Source organism: Canis lupus, chromosome 10 (genome assembly GCF_003254725.2).
Source record: "Canis lupus dingo isolate Sandy chromosome 10, ASM325472v2, whole genome shotgun sequence".
NCBI classification, from domain to species: domain Eukaryota; kingdom Metazoa; phylum Chordata; class Mammalia; order Carnivora; family Canidae; genus Canis; species Canis lupus.
Window position 1 is genome coordinate 65,872,468 of NC_064252.1, and position 25,023 is coordinate 65,897,490.

The 25,023-nt window shown below is 41.7% G+C and overlaps 3 long non-coding RNA genes across 3 annotated transcripts; 2 read left to right on the plus strand and 1 right to left on the minus strand.

Annotated features, from left to right (window-relative positions):
* Positions 1 to 436: 436 nt before the first annotated feature.
* Positions 437 to 9,770, minus strand: LOC112673721 (uncharacterized). Its single transcript, XR_003145019.3, has 3 exons — positions 9,621 to 9,770; positions 1,160 to 1,359; positions 437 to 696 (listed from the first exon to the last, which is right to left on the minus strand). It is a non-coding gene; the product is annotated as an uncharacterized LOC112673721 (long non-coding RNA).
* LOC125755970 (uncharacterized) lies at positions 9,423 to 16,144 on the plus strand. Its single transcript, XR_007413656.1, has 4 exons — positions 9,423 to 9,899; positions 10,034 to 10,208; positions 11,839 to 11,956; positions 13,599 to 16,144. It is a non-coding gene; the product is annotated as an uncharacterized LOC125755970 (long non-coding RNA).
* A 2,778-nt stretch (positions 16,145 to 18,922) lies between these two features.
* On the plus strand, positions 18,923 to 24,643 carry LOC125752144 (uncharacterized). Its single transcript, XR_007413657.1, has 3 exons — positions 18,923 to 19,321; positions 22,182 to 22,313; positions 23,615 to 24,643. It is a non-coding gene; the product is annotated as an uncharacterized LOC125752144 (long non-coding RNA).
* Positions 24,644 to 25,023: the final 380 nt, after the last annotated feature.

A 25,023-nucleotide genomic window follows, 5' to 3' on the forward strand; every position in this document is an offset into this window, starting at 1 on the left:
AGTACAGCAAATTCAGGGAAAAGGTGTTGCAGTTTTGCCTTTATATATTCATTACATTCTATCTTTTCCCTGCCACAACGGTCTCCGGAACTTATGGTCAGAAAAAAACGGGCTTGTGAGCAGCACTGGAAGGAATTCAAGTATTCCTTATTCCACGGGCAGTTTTAGAGGGTCCCTTGGGAGCTCGCAGCAAGGCTGGCTCATAGGCATAGCCAGACTAGGAGGTACAAGATGGTGACTTGGAGATACTTGCAGGGCACATTCCATATCCCCATACTTTAGCTCTCTTGGTCCATTTAAAGTGATGATAGTAATTTGATGCCTACAGTTTTGGTATATATATATACATATATACACACACACACACACACACACATACACATATACACATGTATTTTTTTCTTTATTTTTATTTTTATTTATGATAGAGAGAGAGAGAGATTTTTTTTCTTTTAAGATTTTATTTGTTCATGAGAGACACAGAGAGAGAGGCACGCAGGCAGAGGGAGAAGAGGGCTCCCTGCAGGGAGCCTGAAGTGGGACTTGGTCCCAGGACCCCAGGATCACGACCTGAGCCAAAGGCAGATACTCAACCACTGAGTCATCCAGGTGCTCCTGATTTTTTTTATATTCATCGTTGTCTCTATGAGAGCATGAATTGGGGTGAGTAGGATGCCCCCCAAAATTCGTGTCCATCTGAAACCACAGAATTTGACCATATTTGGAATTAGGGTCCTTGCAGATGTAATTAGTCAAGATGAGGTCATATGGAATTAGGGTAAGCCCTAAATCCAGTGTGACTGGTGTCCCATAAGAAGAAGGAAATTTGGACATAGAGACCAGATGTGCAGGGAAGAAGGCCATGGGTAGAGAGAGGCAGAGATTGCAAAGGTATAGCTGTAAGCCAAGGAACACCAAGGATTACTGGCAACCATGAGACGTGGGGAAGAGGCAACAATGGAATCTCTCCTAGAACCATCAGAGGGAGCACAGCCCTGTTGAAACCTTGATTTCTGACTGGTAGCCTCCAGAACTGTGAGACAATACATTTCTGTTGTTTCAAGCCACCCAGTTTGTGTCACTTGTTATGGCAGCCCTAGGAAACCGAAGTAGACTATAGACTATAAGCTCCCCGAGGGCAGGGATAAGTCTTACTCACCTGGGCCTTCCTGCAGTGTTTACTTCAAAGCATGTCGGTTGACTCAAGATGTTAAATGGAGCTTCTTGAAGAGTGTACATTAGCAGAAGGTGTGGTCTGGCTGTCGTCACAGCTGTAGAAATTAGTGGGATCAGATGGGGAGAGTTGGACCCAGGGGCTTGGGATGCTGGGTAGTTGCCTCTTGGGAGGGCTGGACAGTGCTAGGGAAAGGAAACAGCGAAGAAGGAGTTGAAAGGGAGCCAAGATTTCTTTCATCTGCTTCCCAGTTTGGGCTAGAGCTGGCCTGGTTTCAGGGCGCTCAAATCTAATTGTGTGCATTCAGAAAGTCTCAGACACTCTTTCTGGGAGTGGGGAAAATCCTCAGGAATCTAAGGTCCTGACCGTGGATTCCTCCAGCTGGACTCCGGAGGACTGGGTATCACCAGGGGTGGGGAAGGGGGATTGTGGTTTGGAGTTGAAGTCAACTTTCGCAAATAGCCCATTGTTCTCTTTCATCCTTCTGTGAAAGAGGATCAGAAGTTCACTGTATGGCTCTAAGGAAGTTCCTGGCAGCTCTGTTTATAATAGCAAGATTTTGGAAATGACCCAAATATCTGACAATGGATGATTGGTTACATAAAGTATGGTTTAGCCAGACACTGGAATTCTATTCAGCCATTAAAACTGATGTCATGGGTGACTTTTTATTGACATGATGAGAGGATATCATATATAGAAAACACATACATATATACTATTTTACACATATGTGTATGATATATGTATGCAGCATAGGAGAAGACTCATGAGAAGGAGGGAAGACCAAGGTTTTAACAGGAGCTTCCTCTTGCTGGTAAGATTGTGGATGATTTTCTCCTCAACAATGGGCACATATTTGTAATATAAAATTAGAGTTGTTTTTCTTTTTAAAGAATGTTCCTACAGTGTTCTATAGGTTCAGCAATGACTTTCCTCTTTCCTTCTCTCTTTTTTTTTTTTTAAGATTTTATTTATTTATGAGAGACATAGAGAGAGAAGCAGAGACATAGACAGAGGGAGAAGCAGGCTCCATGCAGGGAGCCCAAAGTGGGACTTGATCCCAGGACCCAGGGATCACGCCCTGAGCTGAAGGCAAACACTCAACCACTGAGCCACCCAGGTATCCCTCCTTCCTTCTTCTTTATCAGAACTTACTTTTCTGCCTTTTTTTTTGGCACAGGTTTGTTTTTTTTTTTTCTCTCTCAGAGAGTCAACAGAGAGCCATGATAGCAGCACAGAGAAAAGCTCATTATCAGGGGAGATGGGCAGTCTTGCTGCAGCTTCTGGCATCCAGATCACTGTGATGGTCCTTCCACTTTGTGCAGGAGAGCATAGGCTTCCCTGACTTCAACTCCCAGACCATTCTATGTTGTGTCAGTGCCTCATTCCCTCTGTTAAATCTTGTCTTTCTTGATATCCCAAACCTCACATCATGTCTCTAAATACAATATTGATTTTAAAAAGTTATAGCATTCTACTCCAGTTCAACTCAGCTAGCATTTATTTTACTGCTGACTTTGTGCTAGACTTGATCACCAAGAAAAGGGTCTACCCTTGAGCAGGGACTGTGGCATCTATTAGGTGCCAGACACTTTGTTGAGGACTTTACATACATTCTCTCAATTTAATTGATTTAGTAGTAAGCACTAGTATTTTTGCGGTACAGATAAAAAAATTAAGGTTTGGCAAGTGCTTGGTAATTGTTTAAATAGGAAGACAGGAATTTAAATCCGGTTCTGACTGTACTACTACTAGTACTACTACTACTACTTTACTCTAACTATTACTATTATGGTTACTATGACTACTACTACTGCTACTGCTGCTGCTGCTACTACTACTTTACTCCACCACTATTTACTCTAACTACTGCTACTACTACTTTATTCTTACTACTGCTGCTATTACAACAGCTATGACCGTTACTGCCACTGTTACCTCCACTACCACCATCACCATCACCTCTACTCTTCTCTAGAGGTGCCATTCCTCCTCCTTGTCTAGATTATTTAGAGCCCAAAGTAGTTTCCATTATGTAGTTGTTCAACTTGTATAACAAATTAACAACTTGTTACAGTTTACTTAACAATTTCCCATTTTGAACAACTAGGTACTTTGAAGTATTTCCACTATTATAACAAGACACTGTTATTGTATATACAGACCTTGTGCTGACCTTTAAAAAAGGCCTTACATATTCATATACATTATGTGTGTGTGAGAAAAAAGACTGGAAGAAAATATAATAAACATTTGACAACAACTGCATATAGGGAGTGGGATTGCGCATGGGAAGCTGAGGGGAAATCACTTTCACTCTGAAAGATATAGACTTTTAGAGCAGTTTTAGGTTAACAGCAAAACTGCAGGGAAGGTACAAGGATTTCCCATATATCCCCAGCCCCACCCCTCTCCAGCCTCCTTTACTATCAATATCCCCCACCAGAGTGTTACATTTGCTACAGTGAACCCACATCGGAAGGATATCTTGGTTGCTTGTAAGTTTTGGCAAGGACATTTTGGTTTGCTTCCAAGTTTTGAATAAAGTTGCTATAAACATCCATGTGCAGGTTTTTGTGTGGACATGTTTTCAGCTCATTTGGGTAAATACCAAGAAGCACAATTGCTGGGTTGTATGGTAAGAGTATAGTTTTGTAGGAAGCTGCCAAACTGTCTTCCAAAGTGGCTGTACCATTTTGCATTCTCATCAGCAACAAATGAGTTTCCATTTTCATTCCATTCCATGCTCCAGATCCCTGCCAGTACTTGGTGCTGTTAGCATTTTAGATCTGACCATTCTAATAGGTGTATAGTGGTATTTCCTTATTGTTTTAATTTGCAATTCCCCAGTGACTTATGATGTTGAACATCTTTTTATATGCTTATTTTCCATCTTATCTTCTTTGGTGAGTTGTCTGTTCAGGTCTTTTGCCCATTTTTAAATCGAGTTGTTCATATTATTGTTGAGTTGTAAGAGTTCTTTGTGTGTTTTGGACAACAGTTCTATATTAGGTATGGCTTTCACAAAAATTTTCTTCCAGTCTGTGGTTGTCTTCTAATTTTCTTGAGCATTTTCACTTTTTACTTTACACATTTAATTTTTTTTTTTTTTGAGAGACTATGCCTGCATATATGTGCACAAGTTGGGGGTGGGGTGAGGGGTGAGAGGGAGAGACATAGGGAGAGGGAGAGAGAGAGAGAATCTCAAGAAGGCTCCATGCCCAGTGCAGAGTCCAATGTGGGGCTCAATCTCACCACCCTGAGATCATGACCTGAACCGGAATTAAGAGTAAGACATTTAACCAACTGAGCCACACAGGCACCCCTACACACTTCATTTTGGTTGATTTTCTTTCCCAAAGGGTGTGCAGTGTTTTCCATGATAAAACAAAAATTTTTTAAAACATTGCTTTCCAATGCATTCAGAAGCATACAAATAACCTAGGATTTATCAATAACATAATGGCTTTTAGAAGAATTTCTGGGCAAAATAAAACATTTCTCCTAACCAGAGAGCTAACATTCTGCCCTGACCCTGTAAGGAAAGAGTACTAAGCATGTTCAGTATCTCCCACTGGAGGTAATGAGCTTTATCCCAGCTTGTGTGTGGTTATGACTGTATCATGTATTTCAGAGTTTAATGATTATATTGTGCATTTATATGTCTGATAGGGGCTTGGATAAACAGTAGAGTCTCTGCCTCCCTGAAAAGAAATCCTAATGAATTGGATTTCTTTTAGCTAAAGGAAGATGGATGGAACCAGCAGCATCAACTAAAGAAAGCAGAGAAAGGTTTAGAAAGAGAGCATACTGGAGGCAGAAAAAGACATTTGGCAGAGGATAGACTTTTTTTTAGCTTATGAGCTTGTATGGCCCTTTGTAGGAGGAAGCTCCATATTTATGGTCAAAGGTCTTAGGTCCCAGACCATTCCTACTATAAAATGCCTGTGGGACTTAAAGTGATAAGCTTTTTGAGCCAGTTTCCTTATTTTGGAAAATTCAGATGATAACAATAGTAATTATCGTACAGGGTTGTTATGGGAATGAAATGATGCTTCAGTTTCAAGGTGCTTTGTAAAGAATGAGGTGCTTGTTCTAATGTGTGATCCAAGTATTCCTTTGGTATTTAGACAGACTGTTCGAATGTCTCCTGTGTGCTAAGCCCTGGGCATGCAAGAGGCATTAATGCCTGGTGTTTACCTTCAGGAACCTGTCAGGCAACATGAAAGGTCAGATATGCGAAAGAACCATCCCAATACTGTTGCCCTGGAACTCATGCCATATAACTTGCTCCTTAAAAATATAGGGTCACCTGTGTTGTTCATTAATGCTCTTCTCATCTTCCAGTGTAGACTGCAGGCTCTCTGAGGATCGGACCATGGCTTTTACTTCCACAGCAATTTATATAGTGTTGAGTGAATAATATCTATTACCACGTATGAGAGGACTCTCCCCAGACTAGGCTTTATGTTAAGACCTTTGAGATATATATTTAGATACATCTAATGTATCTTTAAAACAACTTAAGAGGTAAGTAATACTACAATTTCAACTTTACAATGAGGAAATGGAGGCAAGAACAGATAAATAACTTGCACGAGGCTTCTCAGCTGTTGAGTGGTCGAGTCAGAACTCTTCTGGTTAAGAGACTCATGAGATCACGACCTGAGCCAAAACCTAGAGTTGGATGCTTAACTGACTGAGCCACCCAGGCTTACCTCATGCTTCCTCTTAAACTCCACATGAAGTAATTTCTCTACTTTAGGCCCTGAGATGAGTTTAGTAACTAGTCAACAATTTCCAGAGTTCCTTGCAAATGAATAGGGGCTGTGAAGTCTAGTAACTTAAGGTTCAAATTCTGACTCTACCACCCAACAGCTGAGATCCTCTCCCTCAGCCCCCTTCCCCTGCTCTCTCTCAAATAAATAAATAAATCTTAAAAAAAAAAAAAAAAAGAGGAAGCAAGAAGTGAAGTGTAAGGGAGTTGAGAGAGGTGAGAGGGAGCCTTTGGGCTTTTGTCATGTCTCTGGGGAAACATTCCTGTAGTTGGAGACCACACGCATATTCCTGGTCCTGCTTTGTGAGAATGGAGAATGTTTTCTAGCTCCCATTAAGCAGCTGCCTATTAAAAACCTAGTGGGTTCCCCACACGAGGACAGGGCAGTCAGGATGAGGACCCAGTGTCCTCATAGGGTAACATGCAGAGTCGAGTCCAGGAGCTGAGTGGATTGGGGTGGGGATCATCTGGGATGCTGCTTACACAGAGACCAAGTGATAAAGAGGAGATGAAAGTAAAAGCTGGGAAGGGGCGACACTAGGAGGAATAGTGAGGCAAATTAGTAGACAAATGGAGCCATGCATGGAAAAGTTTGGGTCTTCATGGTTCTTATTCTTTTAAATGAATGTCATCAGCTCAATCAGAATCCAGGAGACAGCTCCTGGAGGGGGACTGTCAGCAGCAGGGAGAAATGCTACCACTGTTGGGCCTGAAGTAGCAGGGGGACAAGAGCGGATACTGGAGTCCCCTAAGAGCTTTAGCTGTAGGGATGCGCATCCCCTGGACAGGAGCTGTGGCCTCAGTAGAGGAACACATGCCAACCTGCAGCTTGGCAGGAAGTGAACGAGGGGGATAACACTCTTAACTTCTCTCTCTGAGATTCTCGGATTTCCTGCCACTCACAGAGGCTTCACCCAACCAGATGCCAGAGAGCAAGAGAGCTGGCTCATGCTATTTATGGTGATCAGCAATCTGAACACAGGGCAGAGGAAGATGGATCTGGAGGGGCAACAGGAGAACATCCTGTGCATTTATTCACAGAAGTGCTTAGCAGCTACTCTAAAAGCAACCAAGAGGCTATCAGTAGGGAAGTACCTGAATAAACTGTGATATGTCCACACTAGGAAACACTATACAGCTGTTGCAAAAGTAGAATGGATCAATAAGTATTGATATGGATGGATCACTGAGATATATTGAGTGGCGAAGCAAATTGCAAGAAGATGCTAAGTAGGATGGCATGTTTATCACACACGTGTGTCGCTACCGTAAGTCTATTAAATACCCCAAGCCTACTGTCTACTTCAGTGTGTTGTGTGTGTATATATGTAAAGTCTGGAATGATAAAAGTGGTTTGCACTGGGGAGGTGGGAGGAGGTTCAAACAAGGGAGACAAAGAGGACCTCCGTAGTGATAGACCCTGTGGGTTCCATTTCCTACCCCCACCCAATTCTTCATGCGAATGATTCAAATTTTGTTCAGGTGTCAAAGGGCAGCATTTGCTCAGGGAAGAAAGGTCCAGACTTCGAACGTGGTCTAAGCCAAGTCTGTCACACCGCTTCTCTTTGCCTGTGATTTGCCTACAGGCAGGTATGGGACTCAGTCTGCTGGGGACTCAGAGGAAGTATTTGTTTGCTCTGACAACAGAGTATAGTGGACGGAGAGGTCTGCCTCTCTCCTTCCTGTTTGTCTTGGGTGATAGCGCTTGAAAATGTGATGCTTGGAGCTATGACAACCATCTTATGACCACGAGAGAAAGGCCAGGAGAACTGTAGAGACAGCAGTCCAGCATCCTGACATCTTCTTGCTGTTCCGCGGCAGACAGGATTCGACTTCAAGCTTCTCGTTGCTGGAGATATTAAAACGCCTTTCTTGCTTAAACCACGGTTAGCCAAGCATTCTGTTCCAACCAAATACGTCCAAACTAACACAGCAGCTCAATCTGAAAGAGATTAGGTAGTTTCTCAGGAGAATTTATCCCTGTGCTACTTGTGTTCAACTTTGTTGGGGGGGGGCGGGGGGGGGGTGTAAAGCTACCTCAGGCACTTATGCTTCATCTCCGGAAATGACCCGGCTCACCTTCTGCTGGCTACCTGAGGCTCTCTCTGCCTTTCAGGATCCTCGTTGGCTTCTGACTCCACACTATGTGCTGAGCTGCCTCGATTGATGACTCCGGTGGACAAGACTTGGGGACCACATCCCCTCACCCCTCCTGGGGCTGCTCTATCGCCTCCCCACCTCAGGCTGGGGGATCCACTACCTGGGGCTGCACTTCCCACAGCCGTCCCCACAGGGGTTGGGAGTGCCCCCGAGTAACAAAAGAGGTCTGGGGAGACTGGAGAGATGCTGAGTCCAAGAGGCCAAGAGGTTCAGGCCTAAAGCAAAGGGGACCAAGGTGGAAGACCACCGTGCAGGCCGAAGGCTGTTCACAGGCCCTTGTGATAGGCTGAGGAAGAGCAGCTGAGGTTTTAGTTGGGAGCCCAGGGTGGGGTGCCGAGGAGGGAACTGGAGTGTGAGTTGCCCCTTCCCTTCACGATGGATGATGCAGGGCAAGCTTTCTTCATTCTTCAGGGCAAGGGCACAGAGATCTCTGGGACGCTGTTTCCAAGGGCATCTCAAGGAGCTCCCTCTCATAAGGGTTTCCTTTGTGGCACTGGGCAGCCAGTCCCACGTGAACAGAACATTTCGTGGCAGCAGGGCCCGGCAGGGGTGGGGAGACGAAAACGGCGCTTCTGTCGTTTCTTCACCCCTTGAGGTGGTAGGTACTGGTTTCCTCCACCCCTGTCTGCTCTTTCTTTCCAATCCTACAGAGGGCTTCAGGCGCACGTTTGCAGGGCATATACCTGCAGGTGCAGGCTCAGAAGGGGAAAGGAGAGGATAAGGAAGAGCCAACTTCTGCCTCAGATGCCAGCCGCCTTATTAGGCATGCTTCCCTCTTTCTGTTTTTTGGAAAGGCTGAAAATAAGCCCTTTTGTAATACAGACGTGTAAATCACACTTCCCTGACGACTTAACAAGCCGCAGCTGCTTAGCAAGCCTCCTTGGGTCGTTGGGTCCGCAGGCACTTCCTAATCCAGAACGTTCCGACGACGTTTCCAGGCAGTTTACCTCGCTGCTTGCAAGCTAGTCGAGGGGCTCCGGAGGAGACCCAGCGCGCCCTGGGCCGGAACTCACCACCAGCGTCTCCACCGCAAGCTCAAGACTTCGGGAAGCCGTTGCTCCGCTCCCTTCCTCGGGTCAGGCCGCCGCATCCCTGACAGCCTCACCTGGAACGGACCGCGGCGACCCGTCCTCCCACAGGCCCCACAAGGGACCTGTCCGCTTCACACGGGCCGGGCCGGTTAGTGGAGCAGCCCGGGGCGTGACCCGAACTCAGGACTCCCAGTCCACGTGCTTCCCACGAAGTCCTACTTTATTAATTTCTTCTTTTAAAAAAAATTAAAAAAAAAAAGACTTTATTTATCTGACAGAGAGCGAGAGAGCGCGCGCCAAGCAGACCCTTTTAGACCGACCCTGCCCTGACCCGACCCCGACCGCGCCCCCAGCTGAAGGAAGCTGCCAACACACCGAGCCCCCCAGGCGCCCCTGCTAATTTCTTAGATTTTTTTTCTTTTTTTTTTTTTACCTCTTCCCTTTAAGTTCTTATTTTGGAAAATTTCAAACATACCCAGAGTAGAGAGCCGGGCGCAGCATCCCCCGCACCCCTCCGCCGCGGGGGCTCTGGAAGCTTCCGTCACCCCCGTCAGCTGCTGCGGACGGGGGCGCCCCTCCTCAGGAGTCACCAGAAGGTCACAGCAGGAGCTTCACGCTGCCTCACGCGCCTGCGTCGTGCACATCACGTCACGTCGCGTCACGTCGCGTCCCTCACGTCACTCACGTCGCCCCATCACGTGGTAACTTTGTCCTCTCAGAGCGTCGCGGGCAGAAGGGCGTGTTCCGGAGTCAGGTATTTGGAGAGACAGAGACGTTTGCGTGACTTTGATTACAGCGTGTTCTGTTCTCTTTTATTACTAGTTTTTATTGTTAATCTCTTACTGCGACTATTTTACAAACTAAGTTGCTTTTTTTTTTTTTTTTAAGTATTTTACTTATTCATGAGAGACACAGAGACGTGGGCACAGGGAGAAGCAGGCTCCCCGCGGAGAGCCCGGTGCGGGACTCGAACCCGGGACCCCAGGATCGCGCCCTGAGCCGAAGGCGGCCCCTCAACCGCTGAGCGCCCCGCCCCCCCCGGAGTCCCTAAGTTTTGTCATAGGTACGCATGAGTAGGGGTTAGTACTCCCTGCACTCTGAGGCATGCACGGGGGAGGGGGGGACTTGAAACCGTTTTCTCTGGATAAGGAGGGAGACTACTGTGCCTGAGCACCCACGTACCCACCATTCAGTCTCTATAACTGTCTTTGTTGTAATGTTCTTTTTTTTTTTAAAGAGTTTATTTATTTATTTATTTACTTACTTATTTATTTATTTATTTGAGAGAGACTAGAGAGAGCATGAGTGGGGAGGGGCAGGGGGCGAAGTAGACGCCCCCCTGAGCAGGGAGCCCAACCTTGGGGTCAGGACCTGAGACAAAGACAGACGCTTAAGGGCCCGAGCCACCCAGGTGTGGGGTGTGACGTTCCTGCTTGGCCCCAGTCCCCACCTTCCCCGTTTTGCAAGCAGACGGGCTTTATACCGCCCTCTCTGTGGATACAGCAGTGTGGATCTCCAACAGAAAGCTTTAAAAAAAAAAAGAAAACAGTATGAAAAAAAAATAAAAATAAATAAAAAAAAGTAAAAAAACAGTATGACCACAGTCCTAGTGTCACACTCACAATATTAACAACATCGTGATACCTAACACGTCCTTAGTTTCTCCAGTTGAATCAGAAATGCCGTTTTGTGGTTTAATTTTTTTCCTTTTTCCGCCCCCCTTTTTGTGGTTTAAATCGGGATCCAGACACGTCCACACGGCGCATTTGTTGGTTTTCAAAAAGGTGCTTTTAAACCGCGATCGTAAAAAAAAAAAAAAAAAAAAAAATAAACCGCGATCGTCCCTCTTCGCATGCACACCCCAACACCTTCTATTTGTTGAGAAAGGTAGGTCATCCGACCTGTAGAGTTTCCCACATTCTGAATTTGGTGGATGGTGTCCTTTTTTTTTTTTTTTTTAAAGATTTTATTTATTTATTCATGAGAATACACAGAGAGGAGAGAGAGAGGGGCAGAGACACAGGTAGAAAGAGAAGCAGGCCGTGGGACTCGATCTCCGGTCTCCAGGATCACACCCTGGGCTGAAGGCAGCGCTAAACTGCTGAGCCACCAGATGGTGTCCTGCTGGTGTCCTTTAGCATATGTCTTCACCCCATCTCTTGTGAATTGGTACTTAGATGTAGAGCAGTTGTTCCTTTTTTTTTTTTTTTTAAAGATTTTATTTATTTATTCATGAAAGACACAGAGAGAGAGAGAGGCAGAGACACAGGCAGAGAGAGAAGCAGGCTCCACACCGGGAGCCCAACGTGGGACTGGATCCCAGGTCTCCAGGATCAGGCCCTGGGTCGAAGCCAGGTGCTAAACCTCTGAGCCACCCCAGCTGCCCGAGCAGGTGTTCTCTACACTGAGGAGATCCCCACCTCCGTTCACCTCAAGGGCATTTGGCAACATGTGGAGACTTTTTTTGGTTGTCACAACTGGGTGATGCTACTAGCATCTGGTGGGTAGAGGCCACGGATGTTGCTAAACATCTATACATATGAGAAAGAACTATGTGTTCCCAGATGTGAATTTTGAGAAACCCAGATAAGAGACCTGATTAGATTTAAGTTCTTCTCTTGTTTTTTTAAAAAGATAGATTTATTTATTTATTTATTTATTTATTTATTTATTTATTTATTTATTTATGATAGACATAGAGAGAGAGAGGCAGAGACACAGAGACACAGGAGGAGGGAGAAGCAGGCTCCATGCCGGGAGCCCAACGTGGGATCTGATCCCAGGACTCCAGGATCTCGCCCTGGGCCAAAGGTAGGCGCTAAACTGCTGAGCCACCCAGCGATCCCCCTCTTTTGTTTTGCTTCTTCGGCAAGGATATTTCATAGGTGGTGCTTCATACTTCCTATTGGATCCCAGCGGAGGACACCACGTCTCATACTAAGGTGATGTTAAGGTTGATGGGTGGGTTTGAGAGGTGTCAGTCTGACACATCCATTATAAAGTTAGCCAAACAGACATTTGGGGAGTAAACAAGCACTATTAATAGATGAAAAATGGGAATGTCTTGGCAAACGTGTCATCTTTTGACTTTTCAAGAACTTTATTCATTTCTAATCGATTTTCTTACACTCCCCCCTTCCCACAATGTTTACAAAAGTTACATAGGCACATGATTTTAAATGGAGTCCTTCAATTCTTGTTGCTATAGGAATTCCCTTGTCTCTATTTTCTCTTCCCAAGAGGCAACTACTTCTTTTTTCCAGCTGGTTCTTTTGATGTATATCTTTGCATATCCTAATAACGGGCATAAATTGTTGCTCCTTGGGCAAATTATTTTTGGCCTTTTCTAATGACATCCCCTAAAGCATACAATAATTTCTCTATTTTAATAATGTTCCCTAGCTTTAGGGATAGAAAAGGTTTAAGCACCTTTTCTATCTCTTCATGTTCTCAGGACAAATTCTAATTTTAATTGTCTGCTCATGTTCAAGAGGGGGATATTAAAAAGCCAATCAGAAGCTCTGACCTCAGGATCTCACAGATGGGGTTTGTTGTGAGCCTCATTGTAGGGTTACCTGGCTATACTGTTGTTTTTTTTTTTTTTTCGGGGAACCCCCAATGTCAGAATGTTTATTTTCTTGAGCCAATAAGATAGCTTAGAGAAGAGTTTTCCAGTCTTCTGCCTGGATGTGATAGGCCTGGTTGCCAGGGTTCCAGGAGACAAGGTGGGCAGGGCTGTAAGTCTCAGCCTTCAGTATGTGGACTTTCCTATTTGTTTCTTTTTGTAATTTCCTTGCCATCTTTTGGGCATTCTGTCTTCCAGTGCCCAGGCCCTTTGTTAACTTCCTCCAGAGAGTAAACCTAAATCTAATGTCAGGGTTATGGAAAACCAGTGGACTAGTTGGATAGGAGCTACTTAGGAGCCTTAGGATTAAACTGTTTTATTAAGATATAATTGTCATAAAATAAGTAGCACTTATTTATGATATATAATATCATAATTATGTATACAGTCATGAAATCATCACTACAATCAAGATGATAAATATATTAATTACCCCTATTCTGTCTTCATCCTCAGACACTATTGATTTGCTGTTACTATAGATCACTTTGCATTTTTCTATTCAAATTTTGTATAAATTGAATCATACATCATGTTTTTTTGTTGTTTTTGTGGAGAGGAGTTCTGGCTTTTTTTTCTTAGTATAATTATCTTGAGATTCATCCATGCTATTGAGTGTATCGATAGTTCATTTCTTTCTATTGCTAAGTGGTATCTCATGGTATTGATATGGCACAATTTGTTTATCCATTCATTTGTTGATGAACATTTGGATTGTGTCCAGTTTGGGGTTATTACAAATGAAGCTGCTGAGCGTGTTCACATGCAACTTGTTGTTTGGGCATAAGTTTTTCATTTTTTAAAAAAAGACTTATTTATTTATTTGAGAGAGCGGAAGCGAGTACACAAGAGGGAGGGGCAGAAGAAGAGGACGAGAGGATCTCAAGCAAATGCTATATGGAGTGCAGAGCCGATGAGGGGGCTCAGTCTCCTGACGCTGCGATCCTGACCTGATCAGAAACCAAGAGGTGGATGTTTAACCAACTGCACCACTCGAGCGTCCCCATGGTTTTTCATCTTTCTTCTGGTTAACACCTAGGAATGAAATGACTGGGCCACATGGTGTATATTTAACTTTGAATGAAAAGTTAGGTGTATATTTAACTTTGAATGAAACTGCCATGCTATTTTCCAAAGTGGTTACACTGTTTCACATTCCCACCAGCAATGAATGAAAACATTCTAATTGTTCAACATCTTTGCCAACACTTGATTTGGTCATTTGAATTTTAAAGGTTCTAGTAAGTGTTTAGCAGTATTTTATTATGATTTAATTTGCATTTTCTAATGGATAACAATGTTGAGCATCTCTGCATGTGTTTGTCATCTGTATATCTTCTTTGGTGAGTGGTCTGTTCAAATCTCTTGCATTTACAAAATTTGATTATTTTGTTTTTTTTATTGAGTTTTAAGATTTCTTCACATATTTTGGATATAAATCCTTTATCAAATGTGTTTGACTTACATGATTTACTCTCAGTCTGTGGCTTGTCTTTTTTTTTTCTCTTAGCAATGTCTTGCAAAAAGCAACTGTTCTTAATTTTGATGAGATCCAATATATCAATTTTTTTTCCTTTTATTGATTGTTCTTTTGGTGCTATACCTCAGAATTTTTTGCTTAACTCAAGATCAGAAAGATTTTCTGCTGCTTTCTTCTAAAAGTTTATACTTTTAGGTTTTATTTAGATTTAGGTCTGTGATCTATCTTGAGTTTTTTTTATATGGTATGAGATGTGGGTCAAAGTTGTATTCTGTATGTGGATATCTAACTGTTCCATGGCCATTTGTCAAAAAGACTTTGATTTCCCCATCAAATTGCCTTTGTACTTTGCAAATATTTTTTTGGTATACTCTATTTTGTTGTTCTATTTGTTTATCTTGAATTTAATACCACACAGTCTTGATTACTATAACTATATGCTAAGTTTTGAAGTTAGGTAGCCCTCCACATTTCAAAGCTGAATTGTTGCATTGTCTTTTGCAATATTTAAAAAAGATTTTATTTATTTTTTCATGAGAATACACAAAGGAGAGAGAGAGAGAGAGGCAGAGATACAGGCAGAGAGGGAAGCAGGCTCCATGCAGGGAGCCCAACATGGGACTCGATCCTGGGACTCCAGGATCACACCCTGAGCTGGAGGTGGTGCTAAACCGCTGAGCCACCCAGGCTGCCCTGTCTTTTGCATTGTAAGTGAATGATAGAGTGAGCTTGTCAGTTAAAAAATTACATTTATATTGTTAATGTAAAAGTTAACAATATAAAATAAACATAAGGGTATAATGTATACATATATGGTAATATAATGTATAACATAAAAAGCCTGCTGGGATTTTTTAAAAATTTAAATTCAGTTAGCCAACATATAGTAAGTACATCATTAGTTTCAGATGTAGTGTTCAGTGATTCACCAGTTGGGTATAACACCCAGTGCTCATCACATCATGTGCCCTCCTTAATGCCCATCACCCAGTCACCCTATCCCCTCATCCACCTCCCCTCCAGCAACCCTCAGTTTGTTTCCTATAGTTAAGAGTCTCTCATGACTTCTCTCCCTCTCTGATGACTTCCCATTCAGTTTACCCCCCTTCCCTTATGGTCCTCTGAACTGTTTCTTATATTCCACATATGAATGAAACCATATGATATTGTCTTTCTCTGACTTATTTCACTCAAGCCCACTAGGATTGTATTGTATCTATAGATCATGAGGGAAATGTACATCTTAGCAATATGGAATATTTCAATGCAAGAAAACAGTATATCTCTATTTAAGTATTCTTTCATTTCTTCCCCATGTTTTTTTAGTTTTTATTGCACATCTTTTGTCTTATTCTTTCCTAAGATTTTCATATTTTTATTTATTTAATTTTAATTTTAAAGATTTATTTTTATTTATGATAGACATAGAGACAGAGAGGCAGAGACACAGGTAGAGGGAGAAGCAGGCTCCATGCCAGGAGCCCAACGCGGGACTCGATCCCGGGACTCCAGGATTGCGCCCTGGGCCAAAGGCAGGCGCGAAACCGCTGAGCCACCCAGGGATCCCCAGATTTTCATATTTTTAGATGGAATTGTAACTGGTATTATATTTTAAATCCTATCTGTCATTATTATTGCTAGTATGAAGTAATATAATTTGATTTTTTACATTGCTTTTATACACTGAAACTGGCAAACTCATTATTAATTCTAGTAGCTATTTTTGTAGGTTGCATAGGATTTTCTACATAGACAATCATGTCACCTGTAAATAAAGACAGTTTTACTTCTTCCTTTCCAATCTGGATGCCTTTTGTTTCTTTTTCTTGCCTATTGTACTGGCTAGGACCTCTAGTTCAATGTGGGATATGAGTGATGAAAACAGACATCCTTGTTTTTTTTTTTTTTTTTTTTTAAGATTTTATTTATTTATTCATGAGAGACACAGAGACAGAGACATAGGCAGAGGGAGAAGCAGGCTCCCTGCGAGGAGCCTGATGTGGGACTCGCTCCCAGAATTCTGTAATCACGCCCTGAGACAAAGGCAGACACTCAACTGCTGAGCCATCCAGGCATCCCCCTTCCCTTGTTCTGATGTTAGGGGGAAGATAATCAGTCTTTCACCACTAAGTATGATGTTGGCTGTTGGTTTGTCATAGGTATTTTTATTAGGCTGCAGAAGTTCCCATCGATTCCTACTTTGAAATGAAACAAAAGTTAGATTTTGTTATGTGCTTTTCTTGCACCTTTCAAAAATAGTCACATGGTTTTTCTTTTGTAACATATTAATATCTTGGGTTAAATTGATTGATCTACAAATGTAGATCAATCAAAGGTTGTTGCAAATCAACCTTGCAACTCTGGGATAAATCCTACTTGCTCATAATATATTATTCTTTTAACATACTGTTGGACTCAATTTGCCAAAATTTTGTTTTAAGAAATTTGCATCCATGTTCATATGGAACACTGGTGTGTAGTTTTTCTTTCTTACAGTGCCTTTGGCGTGGTATCAGAGAGTGCTGGCTTCGTAGATTTCCTTTTTTTCTTTAATTTTTTGTAAGAGTGTATAGGATTAGTATTGTTTCTTTAAATTTTGGTGTATGATTTCCTTTTTTCTGCTTACTTTGGATTTCATTTGATCTAATTTTTCTGGTTTCTTAAGTTGGAAGGTAACTGAGGTTATTGATTTGAGACTTTCTTCTTTTTATTTTACCTAATTTAATCGTTTGGTGCTATAGATTTCCCTCTAAGTTCTGCTTCAGCTGTATCCCATAAATTCTGATATATTGTGTTTTTATTGTCCTTCAGTTCAAAATACTTCCTAATGACTTTTTTGATTTCTTCTTTGACATATGGGTTAAGAATTATAATTAAATAATATAATAATATTTTGTTTTCAAATATTTGGGATTTTTAAGGTATGTTTTCTTTATTGGTTTCCTCTCTTTTTTAAAAAAATATTTTATCTATTTATTTGACAGAGAGAGAGCGAGCACAGGTAGGCAGAATGGCAGGCAGAGGGAGAGGGAGAAGCAGGGCTTCAGTAAGCAGGGAGCCTGATGCGGGGCTCCATCCCAGGACGCTCAATTGACTGAACCACTCAGGTGCCCCTCCCTTATTGATTTCTATTTTAATTTCGTTTTGGTCTTAGAACATACATTGTTTGACTTATGTCATTTTGAATTCATTGAGACTTGTTTTATGGCCCAGATTATGGGCTCTTTTGGTAAATGATCTTTTTGCATTAAAGAGAATGTGTGTTCTGCTAGTCTTTGGTGGAAGTAGAAGCTATCTCAAGGCAGTCTGCTGAGATAGTCCTGGGGTGCATCTTCTTTATTTCCTGTCTCTCAGCAATAGCTGTAGTTTGTTGCGTAATAGCCAATGTCTTGACAACAATTGTTGCATCTATTTTGCCTGTTTTATTAATTGTGTCTGGTCGGAGGCTAAATCTGGTCTCTGTTGCTCCATCTCAGCTTTAAGTGGTAGTCTCTGTGAGCTGCTATTAATCTGGTTTTCAACTAACATTCATTTTAGTCCTTCCTTAACATTCTGCCTCAGAAGTACCTGGTTCTGACCATTTCTGAGCCTTTAGGGGTTTCTTGGCTTTCCTGATTGCTGACTCTGGAATCTCATAAATATCCTAGGTCATTGAAACAGAGCTGGGGCTACACAGGGGACACTGAAATTGGACGATTGTGGCTGAGCTGGTCGTTTTCTTATGAGGCTACACTGCCTGGAACAGAGCCTTCAAACTCACTTACCAACCAGAGCCCCACAGGGAGGGGAAATGAAGGAGACAGGATGGTGCAAGATGAGGGGAGAGGGAGGTGGTGACATAACTCACCTTGTTTAGACATATCTGCTCTGGTCTCCTGTGGCTGTGCAATAAGAGGGTCTTGTGTCATCAGCTCTCCCACTAATTCGAAGATGCTGGAAATTCAGAATGTTATGCAAAACTTCCTCTTTTGAAAATGTCGACAACTAATACAAATTATTAAAAATGTGAGCCAAATGAGAATCTAAATAAGGACTAGATCTGCCTTTTCAGGCTGCCAGTTTGGTACCTTTGGATTTTCGTATCTGCTCTTCCTTTGCATGTTCCTGCTTCATTATGTAGGCAACTTTCCCTACTGCCTCGTGCCTCTGCTCCCCAAACATTGGTTCACACATGCTCCTGGTTTGCCATGCCACCTACCCTGACCCCCATTCCATGTGACCTTGACTCAGTATTGAAATCTTCCAATTTCAGACTTTCAGAAGGGAGAATCTGATCGTCCGTCTAGCCTTGGACTTGCTAACTGTGGTTGGAGGGGGTTCATTTGGGATTGTATTTACTGGCCTCTGAGACTGAGGGTGAGATAGGTTTCCGTGGAGAGTGAGAAAATGATTGACTTTCTGTGGAAACCCAACTGTATCATACAATGGGAAAGCTTGAAATGAATGGCCTGAGAAAATGTGGTTAAGCTTCATCATATTCCATATGAAGAAACAGGCTTATGAGAAATGAAGTAGTTTCTCCAAGTTCAAAGACATTATTAGTTAACAATGAAGCTGAGTCTGGGATTTAATGATCTAGCCAAATTTTCTGTGTTCTGTGTTCCATGAGAGCAGGGAATATGTCAGTATCTTTAATACATGCTAGATGCATAGTAGATATTTAGTGAATATTTGTTGAATAAAAGATATACTGAGTTGTTTTCTATAGTGTTAGGATACTTAATTTATAAGTTAGAATAAGATTTAGCTACATATAACAGAAAACCCTCGAAACAATGGCTCATACACAATAAAGGTTGTTTAACTCTCATATGAAAGAAGTCTGGAGCCGGAATGGACCCATAGGATATCAGCATCTCCGTGTCCTTATTTTTGTTTTGTCATCTTAGTGCATAGCTTCCATCTTTAAGTTTGTCTTATGATTGGAACTCTAGCTATGTACTTGAATTCCAAGATGGAAGAATATAGAATGGGTCCATGGCAACAAAGTTTCCTGTGAGTTCCACCTGACATCTGCTTAAATCTCATAGTTTGAAACTGAGATGTGGTCACTCTTGGAGATCCAAGGGAGGTGAGGAAAAAAAAGTTGGATAGATCGTCTTCTTGACTAAATCTGGGTTTTGTTAAAGAAATAGAATGGAATGGGTGTTTGGTTGGCAACTAGCAGTTTCTGTCAGAGTTGGAAAGAGTTCATGACTGATTGCAATATGTTTCCTATAGTTTTGATATGCATAGTAACCGGGACAAAAGTATGAAGACCTCTAAAGATACTTAGCAGAGGAGATACAAACAAACAAAATACTAGTTTGGTTCAGAATATACTCTAGTGTTCTGGTTTAACTTTCAGAAAACTTTGGTTCAGTTGTAGTTCATATCAGTTTAATTGAATTTTATTGGTTTTCATAGAAATCTTTTGGGGCAAGTCCACAGTTTAGAAAAAAATGATGTTTGATTTCAGCTCAGTACTGGGTTTCACAAATTAGTGCGGTCCCTTCCAATTTTTGGTTCATAGCTTGGGTCATCTCCATTTCCTGGCTGTGATGTATCCATACTAGGAATTTTGCAATTATGGTGTAGAAGAGCAGACGTAGGCCAAAGAACTGATTTTTGCTTTGGCAGGAGTTTATCAATCCTGCTTTTCTTACGTAGGAACTAATAAACCTAATGGTTTTGATTGATTCTAAATTTATCTCTGTGATTTGGCTGAAGGCCCAAATTATGGTAGATGCACCAAAACGAATACATTAGCGTATTTTATCCTTGGTCTGTAATATAAATGCACCTGATTTGAAACTTTTCTGTTCTTACTCATAAGTTCTGTATTTTCATGGTTTGGAATTTTTACCATGTTAGTTCTAGAACGCTATTCTGGATTTTGTTTTGTATAGAGTCTCAGAAAATATACTTGAAATTAAAGATTGCAAGTTCCAATTTTTAAAAATGGGTATTAGGGAAATATGGTAATTTTCAGAAACAGAACATGTGCCGAAAGTGATGGAAATCCTGCTAAAGGAAATTCAGGATCAGGGCCTTGAGAGAGCTGTGACTCAACATTGCAATATTATTTAATATTTTAATGAGAAAGAGATCTGACTTCATATGAAATATCCCAATTTTTACATATCAGCTACTAATTAAAAAAATTAAAATCAAAGAATGGGTCACTACTGTGTAGGCCAAACTATATATGTGTGTGTATGTATATATATATACAGAACTATATATAGTTCAGATTTTTGGGCTGCTGGTTTTCAAGGTCTGATTTAAATGCTCCACATTTCTCCATGTCTGTCTTATTCTCTTCTATGCTTTATTCAATGATTCTGTCCTTATTCTTTTGAGTAAAAATGTTGATAAAATATTTGAAAGTGACTTCCTACTTTCACTGGTATGATGACATTGCCTGAGATTCAAAATATATTGCCTAAGATTCAAACTATATATTCTTCTCATTGTCTACAAAAGAATAATTAAGTGAAAAGATGATGTTAACAAGGTCAGGAATTCAGTTTTCTGGTATGACCCTATGCTTCTTGTACCCGTTGGCCATCCCTATGAAATTTATTTGGTAAATTTGCACATATGACCATTAGACATAAAGTAGAGAAAACATGTGGATATAAATGGTGCATTACTATCCATCCCACAAAATCAAGTAGCAGGTCTGTGTGTTTTTGTGCTACTTCTTTTATTTTTCAAAATGCATTCAGTGAGGGCCAACTGTGTTCTAGGCCTGTGGTATAATGGCCAGGAGAATGTAGAGTGGGTGCATGCAGTTCTCTAGTTCTACTTATTTATTTTTAAGGGAATTAAGAATTAAAGGGGGGACGCCTGAGTGGCCCCAAAAGCTTCTCAAAAAGCTATACTAGAAGCTGAGGCAAAGCCCAGGGCTGAGTGTCTATACCTTCAAAGGCAAGGAGTGTCAGGAGGCCAGAGACTTCCTTCCTTCCCTCCTCTCTGCCTGACCCTTTAAAAACCCTTGATTCTTAATTTGCTTAACATTAAGTCATTAGCAGTTACTAAGCATCTATTAGAAGTCAGAAATTTTATGAAGAGTTTAAAGGAAGAGAGGATATGTTTTTGGAGAGATGTCTGTAATTTACTTCCAAAAAGTTCAGCATAGACAGAGAATCTTAAGTTTGTGCTATTTGTTTTGGTTCCAGCTCCAAGGGTAGCAGCTCTTGCCAAGAACACCCAGTCCAGGGCGTGACCAGCTTCATCCTAATCAGGAAGTTCAGGCAGCTGCTACAAACACTAACACGGTCCATACCTTGCTCAGTGCCTTATGCTTCGCTAATTAGCATAGTGAATATCACAAGGGGGTTTTGTGGGTGAGAGTAATAGCTAGTAGCCTGCATTATAAAAGTGGGCCTCAGTTTGATAAACTGAATATGAGATACGTGTATAGGTGGGTGAAAATGTTTCAGGGCCACTAGCAGAAACATTTGGGTAGAAGAGTCTAGCACAGCCTGCATCCTGCATCCTTAGAGCAGGCAACAGGCATTTGATCCTTAAATGGTCTTATATCCAGTCATTGGTTTAGGAGGAATGTCTGGTTACCTAATGCCACCTGTGTGGGTAACAGGTTCTTGTTTCTGGAATGTGGCCTTGTCTTTCTCAGATAAATCTTTTATATAAGGTAGTGGTCAAAACATTTCAAAGGGTAGAGAGCTTAGACTTCACAGGGCTTATAGAACAGGCTTTATACACAAACAGGCTTTGTGTTTACTTGTTAAATAAGTTGTTTCTTAGTATGTGTGTATATGTGGGAGAATTTGGTTTGAGGTTCCCCATCAACATAACGGGATGCGGAGGGTATGAGGAGGCTGCGAATCCTCCAACTTCAGCAGCTACTGCTTCTACCAAAAAGAACCAATGGTGCCTGTAACCAAACTGGCTTAGGTTGGTTTTCAATGACTTCTTCCCCTCAGAGAATTTGCATTTTAGTAAGAAAGAGTAATGATTGGAGTAACAATTGGAAAAAACACAACTCAAAAAAGGATATCTCATGCTGCAGACATTACACACACAAGAATGGAAGACTTCAGAAAAGGCAGGAAAAGGTGAGCAGTTTGTTTTTCTTTATTTTTGTCAAATTTATGGAAGTATAATTTACATGATATAAAATTTGTCCATCTCAGATGTACAATTTGATGACTTTTGACAAATGTACACACACCTGCATAACTACCATCAAAATCAAGGTATAGAACATCACCCCCTAAAGTTCCAAATTTCCTATTTATAGTCAATCCCCTTCCCTCACCTCTTGGCCCCTGACCACCTCTATCACCATGGTTTTGCCTTTCCAAAAGAATCTTGTATAAAAGAGATGCAGTTTGTAGCCTTCTGAAACTGGCTTTCATTTGGCACAATGCATTTGAGATGCATTCATGTTGTAGGGTGTATCACTCGTTTATTCTTTTCTGCGGCTGGGTAGCGTTCCATAGTATGGGTGTATCACCATGTGTTTATCACTTCACCAGGTGATGGACCCTTGGACTCTTTCCAGTCGAGATTATTATGAGTAAAGCCGCTATGCGTGTTCATATATATGTTTTCATATGGATGTATGCTTTCATTTCTCTTAGAGGAGGATGGCGAATATATATTTAAAACAAATGGTATTCTTTTACGTTTTCAAATTTATTTTGTTTTTTAATTTATTTTTTAATTGAAGTATAGTTGACATACAGGATTATATTCGTTGTAGGTGTATAACAGTGATTTCAGCAGTTATATACATTATGAAATGCTCACCATGACAAGTGTAGCTATCATCTGTCATCGCACAAAAGTTATGGCAATATTACTGAATATGTTCCCTATGCTGTACGTTTCATCACTGTGACTTGTAACTGGAGGTTTGGATGCTGTATTATTTTTTAAAGTATCTGCACTCCCTACGGCAAAGCATGAATGTTTCAGGAATTCCACATCCTCACCAGTATTTGGCTTTTTAATTTTAGCCATTTTGATGGATGAGTAGTGGGATCTTCTTGTGGCTTTAATTTGAATCTCCCTAATGACTGATGATGATTAGCATCTTTGTAAGTGCTTACTTTTCATTTGGACTGCTACTCCCCAGTGCTCACCTTTATCTATTTTTTTAAAGATTTTATTTATTTATTCATGAGAGACACAGAGAGAGAGAGAGATAGAGCACGTGCGAGAGGCAGAGACACAGATAGAGGGAGAAGCAGGCTCCATGCAGGGAGCCCGAAGTGGGGCCTCGATCCCGGGTCTCTGGGATCACACCCCGGGCTGAAGGCAGCGCTAAACCGCTGAGCCACCTGGGCTGCCCCAGTGTTCACATTTATTTATTTATTTATTTATAAAGATTTTATTTATTTATTCATGATAGACAAAGAGAGAGAGAGAGGCAGAGACCCAGGCATAGGGAGAAGCAGGCTCCATGCCGGGAGCCCAACGCAGGACTCGATCCCCGGACTCCAGGACCGTGCCCTGGGCCAAAGGCAGGTGCCAAACCACTGAGCCACCCAGGGAGCCCCCAGTGTTCACCTTTATTTGGGCGATTCATATTTGTTGACACCCAGTTTACTGAAATATTTTTGAATGTGAATCCTTCAGTGATCCCTTACATAGTGTTTAACTAATCTTGTGATTACTTATTATTTTGAATGACCTCAAACCTCTATTTTTCAGGTTGCCATCCCTCATCTATCTACCCCTCCACCCCAAAACATATGTGGTTCCCTCAGGAGGAACCATGTTCTTTCATGGCCCTATAACTATTTCAGAGGGGTGCTTAATGGTTTGGGTCAAAGATCTGTTTCTTGGGATTTTTAGACTAGATTGGAGATAGGCTAGTCTTTCTTCAGTGGCTGATACTATAAGCTGTATCGTTTGTGGCCTTTTCTTCCCCTGCCTTGTGGGTTATAATGAACACTGTCATGTGTGCCTGCCCAAATCTTGTGAATATTTCCACATTTTGATATGCCATATTTTATGAATCTTGCCATTTCAAGGTGGGTTCTAAAAACTACAAATAAACCAAATTACACTTCCCAGCTTTCTCTGCAGAAAGAGTGTACAATGATGGCCTAGATTACCCCAACCAGATAATCAACCAAAGAGGGACTTTGGGAATTATGTAAGCGAGCAGTTTGGCTGAGTGGGCTCCATCTTGATGGCATTGATGGATGGGAGAGGCAGAGTGGCTCTGGAGTTGGTGGCAGTTCTTCTGCTGGGTTCTGGGAGTTGCTCTGGGAAGCTCAGTCTAAAGCCTGTTTCTGGGATGCCTGGGTGGCTCAGCGGTTGATTGTCTGCCTTTGGCTCAGGATGTGATCCCGGAGCTCCAGAATCGAGCCCTGCATCAGGCTCCTGCATGGAGCTTGCTTCTCTTCCCTCTGCCTGTGTCTCTGCCTCTCTATGTGTGTCTTTCATGAATAAATAAATAAAATCTTAAAAAAAAAATAAAGCCTGTTTCTTCACACTCAATGATTTTGTGAGTTCATCAGGGTGATTTTCAGGATACTTAGTTAATAGTATGGCCAGGCACTGACTCCACCTGAGTGGATGCTATGACCAATCAGAACGGAAGTGGCTGTGAGAGCAGCCAGTAAGGTCATGTAGGTACCTGTCAGCCAAATGTCTGAGGACATCCAGGTTTTTTCAAACATCCCTTTCTCCTTAAAGCATATAGATTTTGTTGCTTATAGCAATTTAGAGAAAACTTGAAGAAAAACAGTCTTTAATGAGAGAGAAGCATTAAGTCAGTTTACAGAAAGCAGCAGAGAAAAGGGGCAGAGC